Genomic DNA, 18565 nt, shown 5'->3' on the forward strand with positions numbered 1-18565 from the left:
TCCCTCTCTGTTTCTTCCTAGCTCATTTGCTAGCACTGCCGATTTTGGCAGATAGGTCTTGGCCCCACTAAATCTTTGTATACTCACTGCAGACAGGTACAGGGTAGATTTGCAGCCTCTGCAAAATATCACCCATCTCCTGATTCATCTGGTCACCTAGGGACATAAGGTTTTAAAATAAAACTGTTTTTTTATCATTGAATTAAAAAAATAAGGGCAAAAAGTATTTTTAGGGATAACTTGGAGCTGATTCCATCCTGCAGCATAGACAGTGGGTGATCTCCTGTGTTCCCTCTGGGCACAGGGAGAAGCAAGGGGCACAAGTGCTGGAAGAACTACTGGTCCCAGGTCTACCATAGGATGAAGACAGTCAAAGCGAAACCCAAAACATCTGGCTGAACCAAGAATTACACCGAGGTTTCCTGCATGGCATCCTGGGGCTTGGAGATGCTTCTCTGTATGACCTTGCTGCCCGGGGATACAGAGTTTGGTGAGAGTAGGAGAGACCTGTGTGGAACTGTGAATGACACCAGTGGCCAGATAAAACAGGGTAAGTCTCTTTGGTTCAAAATCCTGAGCACCAAGCCTGTGCTGGTCTGAGAGAGGCAGGGAAACAGGAAAAGCTGCATACCTTGAGTGCCATGTAGGAGCATCTATCTTTGCCAACTTGTTTGACAAGCCATTGATGCAAATCATGATTTCTGGTTCTCTTTGTGAGAACTGTTCCTGCCCAGTGCTGCAAACCACTGTTGATGCACTGCTGCCACTTGGGCACCTTCCCTTGGCACCTGCCACCACAGCCATCACACAGTGTCACCTTGGTCCCTGTGCTGTACCAGGGGGAGCATGCTGGGAGGTTTGGTATGTTGACAATTGCCTTGCTCAGGCAGCTTTGTGTGAAGGGTGGTCACACAGGATGCAGAGTGTGCCCAAAATGGTGCAGAAGTGCCAAGAGGATCACAGGAAGATGAGGAGGGGCAAGCAACTTTGGCAAAGAGAGGAACCAGGGGAAAATAGAGGAGGGAGGGAGGGAGGGAGGATCTCAGCTAGCAAAATCCTATGAGGGAACTCAATCATCCTGCAGGGGGTGAAGAATGCACTAAGAAATGCAAACACAGAGATAACAGTAGAATGTGGTCCAACACCCACCCCCAGGCACAGGGGAGTGGGAAATCTGCACTGGGAAATGCTGGGAAATGCTCTGTACCCACCTCCCACACAGTCTTCCCTGGGCACCCTGGTAGTAACAATGACGAAAACTCCATAAAGAGCAAATCAGATCACAGAGAACACACTTGTCAAAAATGTATCAAGCAAAATGTTTCCTGAAGAAGGTGTGGCAGGGAAGAGAGATATGACAAGGTTGTCTGTGGCTGTATGTGTCAGGTGTGGAAAACAGTGTCCTTTGCCAGCTGCTGATGACTAAGTCACACTGCAAGCCCTGTGCCTGGGCTATTTGCACCAGCAGCTCTGAAACAGGTTTGTTTTCATGCAGGTTATGAGACTGATAGGGAGCACATGGTGCCACAACACATGCCTTTCCTTTCTGGGAGCATGGGAAGTGCCTAGCAAAAGGCATGCTGTAGGAAAGAAAATATCACGTAACTGAAAAGCAGATCTGGAAAATATTTGCACTGAATGGACTGGGCAGTCTTTTCCTGTTGTGATTGAGAGAGAAAGGTCCTCTGACTTTTTTTTTCCTGAAGGTTCATCAGGAGCTGTAGTGATAGGACAAGGAGTAATGGGTTCAAACTGAAAGAGGAGAGATTTAGTTTAGATATACAGAAGAAATTCTTTACTGTGAGGGTGGTGAGGCACTAGAACAGGTTGCCCAGAGAAGTTATGGATGTCCCATCCCTGGCAATATCAAGGCCAGGTTGGATGAGGCATTGAGCAAATTAGTGAGAAGTGCCCCTGCTCTCCTTCCTTATGGAGATGCACACCCATGCCTGGCAGTGCCCAGCAGGGTGTGCTTTATGTAACTGAAGGGACTGGCTTGTTTTTTCTCTGCAATTGCCAGATCCACCTGGTGAAAATCCAGCAGTGAGGCTCCTTCCCATGGCTCAGAAGGTGGGAAGAAGATGTTTAATGTCCACTGGGAGGTTGGTGCCCTTTTGCTCCAAGCACAGGGTCTGCCCAGTCTGGATTCTGCCTTCATCCCTGCCTCCATCCCACAGGTGTAGGGACACGATATATGGAACTGAACAGCGGTGACTGGTCCCTGGCAAGGAGGAACCAGGACAGGCTGAGCAAAACTGGCAGTGCCTTGGGGGTTTCCCTGCTTCCAGAAGCAGAGCATCAAACTTTTCTGTTGGAAGTAGAAATAACCTTGTTATTTTATGGTTGGTTACCCAAAGTGTGAAGCAGGATAAAGTGCAGCTGCTAAATCAAAGGTGAGACTCAGTGCCTGCTGAAAGAGTTAAGAAATGGTTGAGAAAGCCCCATCTGTCTTTTGGGGTGGCCTCCCAAAACTCAGACTGTGCGTGGCTTTCTATTCAGAGGAGTTTTCTGCTGCTCCGACTTGCACTATATCATCTGCTCTCACAAACAAACCAATGTAACTGCACAGACGTGCTGTTTCATCGCTCCTCCTGGCACGCTGACAGTTCCTGCATGTGCAGATGAGCTGTGTCTCAGCTTTGCCAATGCAAATGCTCTGTCCTCCAAATTTCCATGTTTTATTTTTGTCTGAAGATGCTCAGTGGATACATATACAATTGTTCTCTACATTTAAATTTCTCTACATTCTGTCTCTAGATGCCTAAAAGCACACTGCTATTTTATGAATCAGACTTAGTGTATCAATGTATAGCAGAGCTGGGAGTTGTGCTCTTCTCTGAACATCTACTTTTGTCCTTCATTTCAGCTCACCAAAAATCATGATCAAAGCAATGAATGCTGGCATGCACAATGAAAAGGAGTGCATTGGCTGTTTTTGTAAGGAACAATTGAGAGCAGCTTGCTTTGAAGTGAATTTTGTCAGATTTTAAAAGGTAATTTGTTACTTGTGAAGATTAAACAAATCCAGAATTAATGTAAATGTTGAAAAAGAAACAAATGAATCTTTTACTAACATGATTTTACAGAACACTTATATTGAAAGGCAAAGAGAAATAGAAAAGATAATAACATTACAGTGGAGGAATTTATGTTGCATACATTTTCTGTATTGGACAAAATTCATTCTGAAACGGCTGCATTTTAAAAATGCTAACAAAAATCAGTCTGATTTCTAAAGACACTGAGGAGTCTGGAAGTTATAACTTTATATATACAATTATCATGAAGCCAGTTGGTGCTAAGGAAACATCTTCTCCAGCTCCTGGCCATCACAGCTCTATTTAATAACCTGTGGCTGCTCTCCTGGGCACTGCCTGTCTGACATGGTGCAGGGAGGAGCCAGACTCTCCTGGCCTATAGCCAGTGGGTCAAACTGTTTTTAACTGAGATTTTATCAGCCCTTGGTCTCTGTTTTAGACTCAATTCCTCCACAGAATAACTGCAAATGGGACACAGTTGCATGAAGAGACTTCCATGACTGTAAGAAATTTTAACTGGGAGAAAAATGAAGCTGTTTGTTGCACAGAGGTACCTGCTGGGCAGAGCAGGACCTGGAAGTTGTAGCTCTGTGGGCAGGACCCATGCTAGAGCTGGAACTGATTTTGGGTTCACAGGTGAGATTTCAGTATTCCAAGCTTCACTACTAAAACTTTTCTCTTCCTGACCAGTTTCTCGTGGTCCCATGGCTTGCTGGGGCTGTGGGCTCAGGAGTTCATGTGCAACCTCACTTGTTAGCCCAGATTTACCTGTGCCTGTATTTGTACTCTCCAGATCTGGGTTTCTAGTTCTTCCCTCCAAACTTGCATCCTCTTCCACAAATACACCATCTGCTTTCTCCAGCTCCATTACCTGTCCACAGAATGCCCACAGAATGCAAAGCACACATCAGCACTTGCTGAGAGGTCCCAGGGAGGTGCTGCAATGCCCAACCACCATGGCATGAGTCAAGGTTGCCATGGCAGCCCCAGCTTTGAATTCTTCTGTTTTCATGGTTTTCTGCCTAAACCTTAGGATTAGTTTAGCCCAAGTTTATACCTATCTAGCTATCTACCTATCTATCTATAGAGATAGGTAGATAGATAGATAGATAGATAGATAGATAGATAGATAGATAGATAATCTGTGGTTTTGATTATAATTGCTATTTACTTTTAGTGACTCTTTCTGCTGCTTTTTCTCTTGATAGACTCTGAGTCCCAGAGGAAATTAAATTGTTTATTGCTGTTCTTTCCAGTGCCCAGAAAGAACACATGGTGAAAATTTGTGGACCTGGGTGGACAGATACAGGAGAAAAGTCTGAAATGGGCCTTCTGAGTTTTTATGGAAAGAATCTACCAAAAAACCTCCACTCATTGAACCACTTGCCCCATTTCTGAGGATGAGCTTTACTCTCTGGTGCAAGAAGTGGTGTCAACAGAGTACAGAGATGGGGAGAGAGGTGGCGGTGTGGTGGTGGTGGTGGCAGCAGAGAGGTGTCAATGCAGAGTGGCAGTAAAAGCTGGAATAACAGTGGTAATGGGGTCAAATGAGCATGATCCCTCCCATATCAGGAGTATTTGCTGATATATCAAAGTGCTTTATGTGGTAACCCTAGGGCACCCCAGAGGCTGCACTGCAGCTTGCCAGTGTTTAATCTCATTCTCTTTTCTGCTTTTTCCTTGCCAGCAGGGAGTGTGTCTTATTCTGCCTTTGTGGTGTATGTGAAGGATAACTCAGGGTGCAGCAATTTCCTGCTGTACACTTCCATTTATACCTCTTTGCTTCTGAATATATGTCTTTAATTATAGGCTGCAGAAGCAATTTATTTGTTTAACAGTGGCCAGAAAACATACCCAGGGGAGATCTCTGAACACGACCACAAAGCTGATAAAGATTAATGTTAGGTGATAGAACACTGGATAAGGCTATTCTCACATTTGGGTCAATATCTGCTATTCATAGCATGAGCATTAAGTAAACAAATATCAGCTTATTATGTGCTATTATATTTAATGAAGTTCAGAATTTACTTTTCCTCTGAAGACTGCCAGAGACCACATTAATATCATTGTGTGCTCTGGCAGGCAGGAGAGCAGTGTGGTGAGTTTAGCACAACAGTCACATCAGAGCTTTCAAAGGGCACTATGTGACCTCTATGTTTTATTGTTAGGCACAGCTAATGATATTTAAGTTAGTCCCCATTGCTAACACAGATTTCATTTCTAGTGGGTATAAATCTATTTCCTGCTACAGGTGTTGATATCTGCTGTGGAAGTTAATAGAGACATCGAGACATCATTTTCATTTATAAAAAAAGAACCTCCAAGGGTATTGTTGATATTGATGTGGCTTAGCAGGTTTTTTCTCCAGGTCCCTGCTGTGCTGTGTCAGAACTAACAAAGCAGCTCCTTTGCTGACCCCTGCACTTCCATTCTCACCTCCATTCATTTCCTGCATTGATTAAAAAGCAATAGTAATAATAATCCCAGAAATGTTTAGGAAGTGCAGAAACCCAGCTGCATCCTGCACATGGTGGGCCAGTGTGTGTGTGCAAGCCCAAGCCAGGAAACTCCTCACCCCCCTGAACAGCTGCCTCCACAAGGCTGCTTCCAAATCCTGGCAGGATTTCTTCCTTTTTTCCTTGGCTGTTCATCACCTCTCTCCTGCTCGCCGACCACTTCAGCCCACCTGGCACCCATTCTGTAAGGCCAGGACTGCCTGCTGCAACCTCCTGCAATGCCCTGCTCCAAGGTTAACCCAGAGGCTGAAGATCCCCAGTACCAACCACCATGAAAAAGAAACCAACCCATATCCAGCAATAACTTCTGTGGAGGAACATGAGTTTACTGGGAAAGTCTGGTTTTCTGTTCAGTATGTTGAGTCACACTGTGGTTCTGGGGGAGCTGAAACCACTCTGGGAATTCTTCAGGCTGAGCTAAAAAGAGCCTGATTTATTGTGCTGAGGAGCAAAACCTCCTCTGGCTGTGGGTTATAAACAACCATCTATGGAGGAACAGAAAGCAGTGATGTTAAAGAATATAAAATTGAATGTATTTCTTAGTGACACAGTTATTCAAAAGAGCACTTCATGGAGCACTTCAGATGCTGCAGGACAGCACTGCCAAGCTCTAGACCAGCACCTTCCTGGACCAGCATCTGCACCAGCATGGGGCAGATTGAGGGTATTCACAGCCCCACTGAAGATGAAGAGAAGACCTGTAGCTACCAGAAGATAAAGAGGGAGCTGCACTGAAGCCCCGTGAAGGAGGAACATCTGTGTGCTCCAGAGTAGGACCATCATCCTCCAGAAATGGTTTTCCCATCTAGGGAAAATTTTCAATATTTTAGACTTTTCAGCCCCTTATCAGCCAAAAATTCAAACTAAGGAGAAACGAAAATCTCAGACATTACCTTTAGAACAGAAGTCCCTAAATTATGCAGCCTAACAGGCAGAAGGAGGTCTTTGTTTAGATCTTTGTTCTAAATTTAGAGCTTTAACTGGCGTAAATAAAATCCTTGTAGTTGCTTATATACAACATTTTTCCTTCTCTTGGTTAATTTTGGGAGTGTTAAATATGTGTTACTAACTAATTGAAATGTCATAGTCCTAGATTAAACTCCTCTAGTGGAATGAAATTAAAGGTTTCTGCTCCTGGTTTAGAAGAACCCAGAGTGAACGTTTTATAGTAGCAGCAAAGCCAGAATTACAGGTTAAGCTCCCAATCCATGTGCATGACTAACACTAGGAAAACAGAAACAGTTTGAATTTTAGAAGCTCAAGCCAAGGAACAATGAAGGAAATGTAACTTATTTTAGATCCAGTGTTCTCCTGGAAGGAAGCAGCTCCTGCTAAAGGCCTGGGCTCTGATGGTTTAGGGCTGGGGGTGCATCCCTGGGGTGATGCCTGGACCCTGTGTGGATCTGATATTTTCATTCCAGATATCCCACAGTGCTTGATTTGGTGGGACTGGCCAAGGCTTGCAGCAAAGCAGCAAAAACTGTGCAATCACCTCTCTCCTTCTTATGTGATTTAGGAGCTCATACCCACAACAATCACTGCCCTGCCAATGATTATACTGCACTGAAGGGCCAGAGTTCTGGCAAATGTTCATTTGGTCAGGGAAAGAAACCCCACACAAATACCTATTTGTGACTGTGCATCAAGTCCTCCTCACAGAAGCTGCCCAGAGGCTGGACACCTGCTCAGGTGGGTGTTCTGTGGGAGCAGTGGAGTGCTCCAGGCCAGCCCTCCCCATTCTGCCAGCTCTGGCTCTGCCAATAGTGGGAGGGAAGCAATCAGGAGTGGAGGCTAAAGAACAGCCTCCTACAGAATTTTCTGTGCCTCGGATGACCCCAGGAAAAACAAGAGGGTTACTTATGTCTGCTTCCATATTTAGTACAGGAGGGAAATGCCCTCTTCAGCAGGAAGGCAGCATGCTTGACCTTCCTTTCTGTGTGTCCCAGCATGCAGAACACCAGTGACCTTCATGAGAGTGGGGAGAAACACATCACTGCTGAATTTTGGGGAGAGCATGGCACATTTGTCACTGTTGGTCTGGGGCAACCAGGAACCTTTCACCATCTTCAGCTCTGCAGTGGGATCCTCCATCCAAGCTTGTGACTGGGCAGGAGTTGGTGGTTATGGGAGGAAGCAGCAAAAATGCTCACTGCTGTGCTGATTTGATTTTAAACTTTCACCTGAGGAATGCTGAGTCAAAGCTGTCTTGCTTCTCACATGGGCCAAAACCACCCTGCAGCGTTTGACAGCAAGGTGCTGTTCTCAGCTGCTTTCTGCCTCATTTCCTCCTCAGCCAGCTCCATGACATGCCAGTGAGTGCAATTTCCCATTTCCTTCCTCAGTTAATTCTGAAAGGGACAATAAATAACAATAAGAGTCCTTTATAAGCAGATATGAAGTACTCACATCCGCAACCTGTTACTAAACTTACACAGTAATTTGTTGTCAGAATATCTATTGCTATGAGCAGCACTTGGACAGGCCTGTGCTATATAATGTCTCACTTCTCCTTCAAGGTTTCCTCTGCAGCAGTGTCCTCCTGTTCTTCCTCCTGGAGGTGATTCTCCTGAGCTGAAGGAGCTGATCAGGAAATGAACAGAAAAAAGACTCCAAACAAACTCATTTTATGTGAAAAGATCAAATCAAAGGTTGAGATTCTTAACCGAGAGAGGGAGATTTAAGAATCTTTTAAATACACATTTTGTCAACAGCTGGCTCTGAAATGACCGATAAATATCCAAATATCCTCTTTCCACAGCTGAAAAGGCACCACAAAGGTGCAGTGCCTCAATCTCCAGCGCTGCCGGGAAGCCGCAGCCCCGTCTCACACCGAGCCCCATCCCCGGCCCCTGATGCTCCGCCCGGGCCGAACCCCGACACAGCGCTGAAGGGGGAAGCAAAGGCCCTGCTGGGGGGGAAGCGGGGCCGGGAGAGCGGCCGGGACCGCGCGGCTGCGGCCGCGTCCCCAGAGGGTGGCGCTGGGGCCCCGCCGTGCGCAGCCGGCAGCGATGGGCGACGGGCCGGTGTCACCGGGGAGTGATCAGCTCCGGGCCGGTGTCACCGGGGAGTGATCAGCTCCGGGCCAGTGTCACCGGGGAGTGATCAGCTCCGGGCCGGTGTCACCGGGCAGCGATGGGCGACGGGCCGGTGTCACCGGGCAGTGATCAGCTCCGGGCCGGTGTCACCGGGCAGCGATGGACGACGGGCCGGTGTCACCGGGCAGCGATGAGCGACGGGCCGGTGTCACCGGGGAGTGATCAGCTCCGGGCCGGTGTCACCGGGCAGTGATCAGCTCCGGGCCGGTGTCACCGGGCAGCGATGGACGACGGGCCGGTGTCACCGGGCAGTGATCAGCTCCGGGCCGGTGTCACCGGGCAGCGATGAGCGACGGGCCGGTGTCACCGGGGAGTGATCAGCTCCGGGCCGGTGTCACCGGGCAGTGATCAGCTCCGGGCCGGTGTCACCGGGCAGCGATGGACGACGGGCCGGTGTCACCGGGCAGTGATCAGCTCCGGGCCGGTGTCACCGGGCAGCGATGAGCGACGGGCCGGTGTCACCGGGCAGTGACCGGCTCCGGGCCGAGGTGTGCGCTGCCCCGGGGTGCCCGCAGAGCCCTTAAGTGACGTGCAGCGGCTGCGGGGGACTCCACAGAGCCTGGCTCCCCTCGACTGAGCCGCACCGTGAAACCCGGTATCAAATCCTGCTGGAGGCTTTGGGGCCACTACTTCCACTGTGTGGCCACAGGTTTGATACTCCAAGGGGAAAGGCACCGTGTCTTGCTGCTATATCCAACAGCTAAAGCCACCCTTAGGGGAAAATGAACCATGCCCTATTCCTGGAAGTGTTCAAGGCCAGTTTGGACAGGCCTTTGAGCAACCTGGTCTTGTGGGAAGTGCCCAATCCAAGCAGATTGGAACCTGATGGTCCTTAAGGTCCCTTCCAACTCAAAGCATTCTGTGATTCTGTCTCCACTCAGGGAATGGCAAAGGAATCAATTTAAAGCCGTATTTGCCTCTGCATGGGAGCTGAGCTTAAGCATGCTCACTTCCTTGGGCCTTTCCACTTGCTTGTCTTTGCAGCAGTTCTCAGGGGTTGTTTTGACCTTGTCTGCAAGAAATAAGACTCTGGTGGCTTTCCTCAGCTCCTTTCTGACAGTTTGGTTCTTGGGTACTAGTTGAAAGACTGGATATAGCATGTCTGCAATAAAGCAAGCTGAGATCTGCCCTGTGCCTGGTTGACTTGGCTGGTCTCTTTCCTAATTGAAAAATGCAGAAAGCCCCCAGGCTTTCCTGCACAGATATTTCACAAAGGCTGAGAGGCAAAATCAATTTTAAATGGATTAACTCTTATGAGTGACCTCTGTTTTCTTGAATATATATCACAGGACAATTTAAATAGATTATATCCTGTGAGTTTAGCTCTGTATCCTGAATACTGTGGAATTAAGGAAATCTTGTTTTATATCTCTGGAAGGACACTTATTCATCACACAAAGCAGAGGTCTAGTGCAGGCCAGTGTCTATTGGAAAGAGCTTGCTGTGTTGCTTAGGTTGCTGTCTGGTGCTTATCTTCCCTCACTGAGTCTTAAAGCAGAGCAAACAACATTCCACTGCCCCCTTCCTCAGGCAGCAGTGGAAGGGCATTCTGGTATAACAGAAAAGCACTGTTTCTTCTGGGGGAATGACTTGGATGAACATAATGCTGTGGGGGAACAGGTGCAGTTTGGTGCAATGGAAACAGATCCCCCCTTCCTTGGTGCTGGGGCAGAGCAGACCCTGGGTAGCAGGGGCAGGAGGATGTCTGGTACTGGGTGCTGTGCTGAGGATGGCACCCACAGCTCATCTCCCCCCTCTGCTGTCAGAGGCTGGGGGTCTCCACAGCACCTGGCACTGCTGCAGGGGACTGAGCATGTGTGAATGCAAGGGTCACTCTGCAGGCAGGGGGATCTCTGCTGCTAGAGCCCTGTGGCCCTGCTGCCTCCACAGCCAAAGCAGCATAAGGCCCCCAGGCATTTGGCACACAGGCTGCTGGAGCTTTGTCTGAATGCCTGGTTTGGAAGGCAGTTTGCGAAGCCACGGAGACCTGTCCCTCCCTGGCACAGCGCTTGCAGGGCGATGCTGGCACCAGGAGACTGGGCACTGCTGCAGCCCATGGAGCAATGTTCCAGCTGTCCTATTAGGCAGATAAGCCTGCCTGTGCTGGCCTGGATCTGCAGCTGCTGTAGGCAGGGACTCTGTTTCACACTCACAACTCCCTCTGGCCATTGGGGCCACCACCTCCAGTAGGGTCCTGCTCACTCAGTGCTTGCAAACACAAGACAGGATCTTCCTGTCTTGCAGATTTAAACTCCTCATTTGTCTCATTTGTTTTTACAACAGCCAAATGAGCAGCTGATTCTACCAAGGCCATAAAGACTTGCCCATTCTGCTTCAAGTATACATCCCAGACTGAAAAACTCCATGCATGCAGCACAAATAAATATGACAAGGAACAGAAGAAAACAGTTTAAGAGATATCTGTGTATAAAAAGCCCAATGAGTAACTGCTTGCATAAACTTTGAACAAAGAAGCCAGATCCTTATAGGAGGAGCCACAGCTGGATGTGCAGGGGGCAGCTGCCCAGGACATCTTCCCCCAGAAAGACTCTCTGAGGGCTCAGAAACACTGTCTGGACACTGAGCACCTGCAGTTTGCAGTGCTATCCAGCAGGAAGTGTGATGCACCCTGCTAGCTTGCAGGAGAGCAAATATTGACATTTTGGAGAAACTTGTAAATAGCATCTTGGATAAAACTTTACTTAAGCAGACAGGACCTTTATGCTCACAAGCAATATGGAATCCAGTAAAGATCAAATGTCAGACCATAGCCTTAAAAGAACAAGACAAATGACCACAGTAAAGGACACTTTACAGTAAGTAAATCTGAAATCAGCAGCAGCCCTCAGAGCACTTGGAGGAAATAGAAGCTCATCCAGTACCCACATCTCCCCCTCCCCATGGTGCAAGGTTCAGGACATGCAGCAGAAGCCAATTTAGATGCTTGTGCTACTGTTGGCAGCCCTGAACCAAAGTTAGAAGATTCTTCCTCCTTTTCCAGTCCGTGGCAGTGCTGTCACAGAGTTGCCTCGCAGCACAGGCAGCTGCACCTGGGGCATTTCCCACTGAGCTGCTCCAAGGCAGAGAAGCAGTGTTTCGTCAGGAGCAGAGCCATGGGACTCACATGGCAGTGCCCTAGTGCTGAACACAGCAATGTATCCCCTGGCAGTGGCTGAGAAAGGCTGGCATTCACCTACCCAAGGGGGGTCTGAGCTGGAAGGAGCCTCTCCTTGTGAAACAGGAATTGCAGAGCATACTCTAAATCAAAGGGGGCAAGGTGGAACATGGCATCAAGGCTCTTGGCACGCTTTGTGCCTGGGTGCTGCAGTCCTGGCTGGATGCACTGGCAGGGCAGGGAAGTGCACTCCATGGTTTGCCAGCCATTCACTTGTGCCTCTAGCTAGCACTAAAAATAGGTCACTTTCATCAGCCCCAAGTTCATCAGCAAAAGAGAGCAAGCAGATTTAATTCGTTTGAACGCAGCTTTGTCTAGTCTTCAAGGGAAAGATATGAGGCTGGGTTTTGCATTTATTATTTATCTAAGATGGAAACCTTTGAGGTGCAGTGGCCAGGCCAGGTGGGGACTTCTGATGGCAACTGTGGCAATCTGTCCTTTTCCCTGCTAATGAGGGTCAGGCCAGATCCAGCCCTGTCTGTGTCAGTTCTGCTGAATCCAGGGGCTACACCAGTGTTCAAATTACTTCCCATTAGTTAAAAACTGAATAAAGGAAGCTCAGTGAGGCTGAAAGCCCATGCAAAACCTTGCACAGCATAGGGAACTGTCCACATTACAGGTAGAAATGATTGTTCACCTCCATATAGGTCAGAGACTTTCACAGGGGGTGGCTGTCCCAGAGCTGTGGTCTCAGCAGAAAGTGTAGGTCAGTGTTTTAAAGCATTTTAAAGCATTTAACTCGGGTGCTGGGAATAGCAGCTTGTCAGGAAACACAGACTTTGCACTCTTGTTGGATGCATCTGGCCCTCAGCAGATTGAAATTCAGGCTCCACTGTCATCTCAGCCTCTTGCATTTGATTTACTCCTTGGCCAGGTATGATTTATGTATTTCTGCCTATTGCAATTCATTAGATCTAAATAACAACCATCTTGCTTCAACCTGAGGGCTCATCCAATTCTTTATGCTGATGTACTCTGACACAAAGTCAGTGAGGAATGTGAAACGATGGCAATATTTGCTTTGAGCCCACTTCACTAATGTGAAGTGCTCTGGCATGAGCTGTGCCTGGCTGCTCAGCCCAGGGCCCTCTGGTGCAGCAGTGCTGGGCACAGGCACCTCTGGTACAGCTCCATGGCCCCGATCAAGGGCTCTGGCTCAGGGACTGGCTGCTGCTCCAACGCAGATAACACCACAGTCCTGGCTCCAAGGAGGCTCTTGAGGGAAAATGCTAATGGGGCTTTTGCTGCTTATTTGCTGTGGCCAATACTAGCAGCAAGAAACCACAAATACATGGCTGTAGAAAGACAAAGGCAGCTCTGCAGGGTGACTTCAGGAATCATGGAACATGACATTACATTTTCTGTAATGTAACAAAGGCACTCATACCCTCTTCCAAATGTCCTTCCAAATATCCTGGTGAGCTGACACCCATCCATCCCCCATGCCACCATACTCTGGGCCTCACTGTCCATCAGTAAAGCTCAAGCTCCAATTTGTAGGTTCAGCCTAAACAGCCTCATGGGACCTGAGACCTGTCTCAGGGCATGAAGCTTGGGCAGCTCTTTGCTCAGCAAAGCTCAGCAGTGATGGGCGCAGGTCACTGGGCATGTGTTGTGCCTTTGTTAAATGTCAAATTAAAGAAAGAGTAAACTGGGAAATAGCAAGGATTTTCAGCACTGCTCTGGGAGAGAAATTGTGACTTCCCAGGGCTTGCTCAAAACGAAGTTGCACCATCGTCTCACATATGTGTAGATTTGTTTTGTACTCTTGCAGTTGCATCTTTTAAAAGCAAGTAAAAAACTCAACATGATTTAAAAACAAAACAAAACAAAACAAACTAAGCCTGTGTGGTAGCTTGGAAGCTGCTACTCTGTGGGGGGGGGGGAAAGACTCGTCTTTATCTGCAGAGCAACAGCTTGCCCTGGCCCTGGTCGTGGGAATTACAGAAGCTCTGGTGATGCTCAGGGTGAATTAATCTGCCCTTCTGGGTGGGAGAGGGGTGTATCTGTGTGTCCCAAAGTGCACCAGGAGCAGGTCAGCCCTGCTGGCTGGAGCTTTCCTCCCGGCTTGGCTCCTTGTACATCCCTGTGTCACTGTCTGCAAGGTACCACCAGCCCTGGCATCTTTTTTTCCTCACCCACAGCGAGAAGCTGAGCTGGCCTTAGACCATGGCCATGTCAGGGAACTTGTGGTGTCCACCCCATGCGGCTCTGGGCACGGACAAACCCCAAACACCCAGCAGCACCCAGGAGCAGCAGACGGAATTGCTGCAGGGAGCACACTGCAGCCTGAACCCTCCCATTCCCAGGGGTAACAGCGGCGCTGATAAAAGACAATTTCCCACACATTCTGCAGTTTACATAGTGATTAGCTTCTATGCTAATTCCCAGGGGGAGGCAGCTGAATTATAATTTGATATATGACGTAGCAAGGGCGTAACTTAACTCTCAGAAGCATTTTCTGAAGCAGATGAGTATCTTGATTACTCTGTCTGCATTTCTAGCCAAATGTTTGTGGAACAAGGCGTATTCGTTATCTAGATCCAATGCGCTCCCTCCTGCTGCGGGTGCTGAGGCAGCAGCTCCGAGCGCTGGGAGAAGCCGGGGAGGTGCAGGTGTGTCCAGGAGCGGCTCGCCAGCCCCAGGCGTGCTGCTTGCGGCCACAGGGAATGCACCGGGAAACGCACAGGCACAGCTCTGCTCCCTGATCCTGGTCACAGGCGCTGGGGTTTGAAATATGGACAGCTGTTTGGGGTTTTTTAAAATGTGTTTTTCTAAAAATCCTACACAGTGATGTGGGAGTTTTAATTCACATTTTTCTGATAAATTTATGAGGTAATATAATTATTTTTTTTAACCATGTACAATTTCAATCGACCTTTGTATATATTCTGAAGGGAGAAATGTAGGAAAAAGAGGAAGGGGAAGATTTGAGGTTCACTCTCCCAGCAGCTGCAGAGCTCTTTGGCCAGTAAGTGATGTTGGGGACACAACTGGCAAGGGTGGACTGGGAACATCCTCCTATATCTCCTGGCCTGAGCTGTCTTCCTTCGGGCCCAGACGTACCGGGAAGACACCCCAGACAGCTCATTCCTGTCCAGAGGAGACACCTCTCAAAACAAAACCCACTGAAGGCGGTGGCGGCTGCGCTCAAAGCACAGCTCTGTCTCCCAGAGGTCTGGGGCAGCATCTCTCTGCAATCAGGAAGAGATTAACGTGGGATGGAGCACTGAGCTGCGGCGTGGAACAGCAGAAGCCCTTTCAAAGTGCTGGGTTACATCATAAAACTTCAGTCACTGATGAAAACAGGGAGGGATAAAAATAGCACAGTGTGTGGTGTGTGGCACATCTGGTTACGAGTCACTTTTAGGACAGACTTTGTTTTGAAGGAGCGGGACCTCTAATGTTCTTTGTGAACCCTTTGCAGACCGGCTAATAGCAAGGGAAACAATTAAAAAATCATCTGAATACAAGTGGGTACAAGGAACTCTATATATGCTACAAATACATGTATTTTGGCAGTGGAGATTAAAGGGAATCACATCCATATTTGATTTCTAAAGAGCTACTAAGTACTTATTTTTGTCAGCCAATTCCCCTTAGGGAATCGTTAAGGGAAAAACATCCAAGGGGCAGCAAAACAGTATCTCAACAAACTCCTGAAAAGCTGTGATTTCAAAGTTAGAGGGAACATTTCAAAAGGCACAGTAAGTACCTGCCAAGTGCTCAGATGTGTCTGATTTTCCACCGGCCACTTCTCCCTTTGCTCCCTTGAGGTTCCCTCCGCAGCGAAGGGGTTCACACCGACCAGGAGGCTGGGATATGTCCAACCCATAGGGGCCACACCAAGGAGAGCTGCAATAAAGGCAGAGCTGGGTGTGACCTGACCGGTGCTGGCTCTGCTTCCCACAACATTTAGAGGCTCTTAAAGGGTTTGTTATCACCGGGCTCTCAGAGGTGTCAGCACGTCTAGTGCTGAAAGTGGGACGAATGTCCTCAAAGACATGGACTCCTTTTGCTTTGAATTAAGCTCAAATAAACATAATTAAAGACCATCTGGCTGAGGGATTGCGGGGGAGCAATCCAGTAGAGAAAACAAAAGTGAGGTGATAATGTTAGTGACAGCTTTTGAGCAGAAAGACCCCGAAGGTTGTGTCTTTGTCCTAATTTTACACTATTGGTTTCATACTCTTCCTTGTATCCTGATGAGCATTATTACAAGATATAAATAGCTGTGGCTGAGAACAGAGCAACACCTTTGTCTCTTCAGGGCAGAGACCATAGTTATGGAGCATTAAGCAAGCAAAACCCAAACCACTTAAAATAATAAGCAAAACGGATGAGTTTAATTCATGCTTGTAAACACAATTACATTCTGTGGTGGTACCTGTACTTTCAAATGAATCTCAGTTAGAGCTGATGGGGATGAGAAGGGACCGCTCTTCCCTGAAGTCCCTGTGAGCCCCGTGCAGATGCCCAAAGCAGCAGAGCCCAACCCCTGCGATGCTTCGTTCTCCTCAAACTGCAGCAAATGCTTGGAACAGAAGTGTGAAAATATGAGAGCAACTCAAAACACTTCAAATTATTACAACCCCCCAGTATGGATGGAGCTCAGTGCTGGTGGATGGCTGCAGGGCAGGAGCGTGTTGGTGCCTGTGGCCATTGGTTTAGCCATGCCTGAGATGAACAGGACAGAGAGAGCAGAGATCAAAGCATATTCCAAGTCAGAATTTCAAGGCTGACACACTACATCCTGTTTCTGATATCCTGCATTTTCCTCCATAGCCTTCTCCCTGCTTCTATTGGCTACGTCTGTCCTACGTGTTGGACTATGCGCTTTTAACTCCATTCTCTTTTAAAAATTGCAAGGAATTCCTATTTGAGATCATAGCCCCAAAAGCTGAAGGTGTGGCATAGAAATGAATAGTTTTTGTAGAAATATTTTTAAAAATGTCATATTACAGGCCAAGGCTGTAGAAGAAGTAGCAAGAATTAGCAATGTCCCTGGTGAAGGCCTCAGCATAGTCTATAAAGTTTCTTGATGATTAGCCAGCAACTGGAAAAATGGTTCCTGTTCCAACAGTGAAGCAAGACACACTGGGCAAATTTTGCTCTTTAATATAAAGTTTATTTCTATACTGTTATGATCTTCTTTAAACCAGGAACCTGGAAAACACGAAAAACCAGGAAAACCAGAAAAATGGCTAGAAAATGTTTAGCAGTGGCACTGCTGGACCTGTGGTGTTTTGAGAATGAAAGTGGGACAAGTTTCATGAAGACACAGCTTCTTCTGTGACATTGATAGAGCTGGAAGAACCAACACACTTTGCACAGATAACCCACACTTCAAGCCTAAAATAGCAGATACAGCCTTCAAATGCAAACGGAGAAGTGTGCTGGGCTAACTGGTGGTGATGGGCAGTGGAACTGTCTGGAAAAAGAGAGGTCAGTTCCCACAGAGCAGCAGCCCTGTGTGGCAGGGGATATAACAGGGCAGCTGTGTTGCACTCACACTCACAATTTCACATGGATAAGTAATACAAAGCCCGGTCAGAGGGCCACATCTCTGCTCTGCAGATGGTTTCAAAGCTTTGGGAAAAATCTTTACTTTTTCCATAGGGAAATGTGACTGTTCCTCCTGGCACAGCTGCCAGAGCCCTTCCTCCTCCTCCTCCTCCTCCTCCTCCTCCTGCTCATCTGCTGTTGCACACAGCTGGGGGTGCAGGAGAAGGGCCCTCTCCTGCTGCAGCTTGAGGGGAATGAGATGGAGCAGGGACAGATGTGGAGACTGCAATTACACCTTGTGGGGAGCAGCTTCTGCAAAGCCCAAATATCCCCTGTTGCCCCTGGTAAGCAGCAGGTTCACATCAGCTGATAGGTGTGTCAGTGACCTCTCCTCTCAAATACTACAGGAATCTTCTGGCCATGGGATACTCTCCTTTCTGAAAAACAAAAGCTAGAGACTATTTTTAACATTTTGATTTCAGGGGTCAGTATATTCAAATATTTATTGAATCTCCACTCTTGCAAGGGTGTGCCCGTTTATTTATAGCTGCTTCATATTTCTGATTGTGTTTTCTCCATTCTTATGTTGTTCCAGCTAAAACAGCAACTTTTACAACCCTCCTCTGCACATTTTCCATGTTTGTGTTACACAGAGTAACTGAGAATGACAGCATTCATGGTGAGAGCTAAATCACTCCTGGACCAGCGGATGCAGTTGCTGTAGCAGAAGTTTATACTAAATTGCTGTTTGGGGGGACCAGGTCCTTCACTGACTCCCAGTCATCAGAACCTCTCACTTACCAGCAAGGTGTCAGGGAGGTACCACAAGGCATCCTCGCTGCTCTTTTCTCTGGGGTGCTGCATGCCCAAAACCCCCAAAGGCAAAGGGATGGGTGAATCAGTTACCTATTTGTTTCTGACATTTATGTTGTATTTGGCAGCACCAGGATGAAGTGGCATTGCAAAACCCAGGCTTTCTTGTAGATTTGGGTTACACTGCCACAATCCCTTGTTAGACTCAGGGCTCACCTGGATAACCTTGTCCTTACGTTATCCTCATTAAAATATAGGAAATGCACGTGGCCAGCACTGCCAGCATCAGGCAGTGGTTTGAAACTATGTCACTGGGACAAGGTCCACTTCTCTGTGACCTGCCTGGGAAGCTGTACCTGGCTGCTGGCAGGGTCTCCCAGAGCCACGGGTGAAGACAGAGACAAGGGAGAGAGTTGATCA

The sequence above is a fragment of the Vidua chalybeata genome, chromosome 14 (genome assembly GCF_026979565.1).
Source record: "Vidua chalybeata isolate OUT-0048 chromosome 14, bVidCha1 merged haplotype, whole genome shotgun sequence".
NCBI classification, from domain to species: domain Eukaryota; kingdom Metazoa; phylum Chordata; class Aves; order Passeriformes; family Viduidae; genus Vidua; species Vidua chalybeata.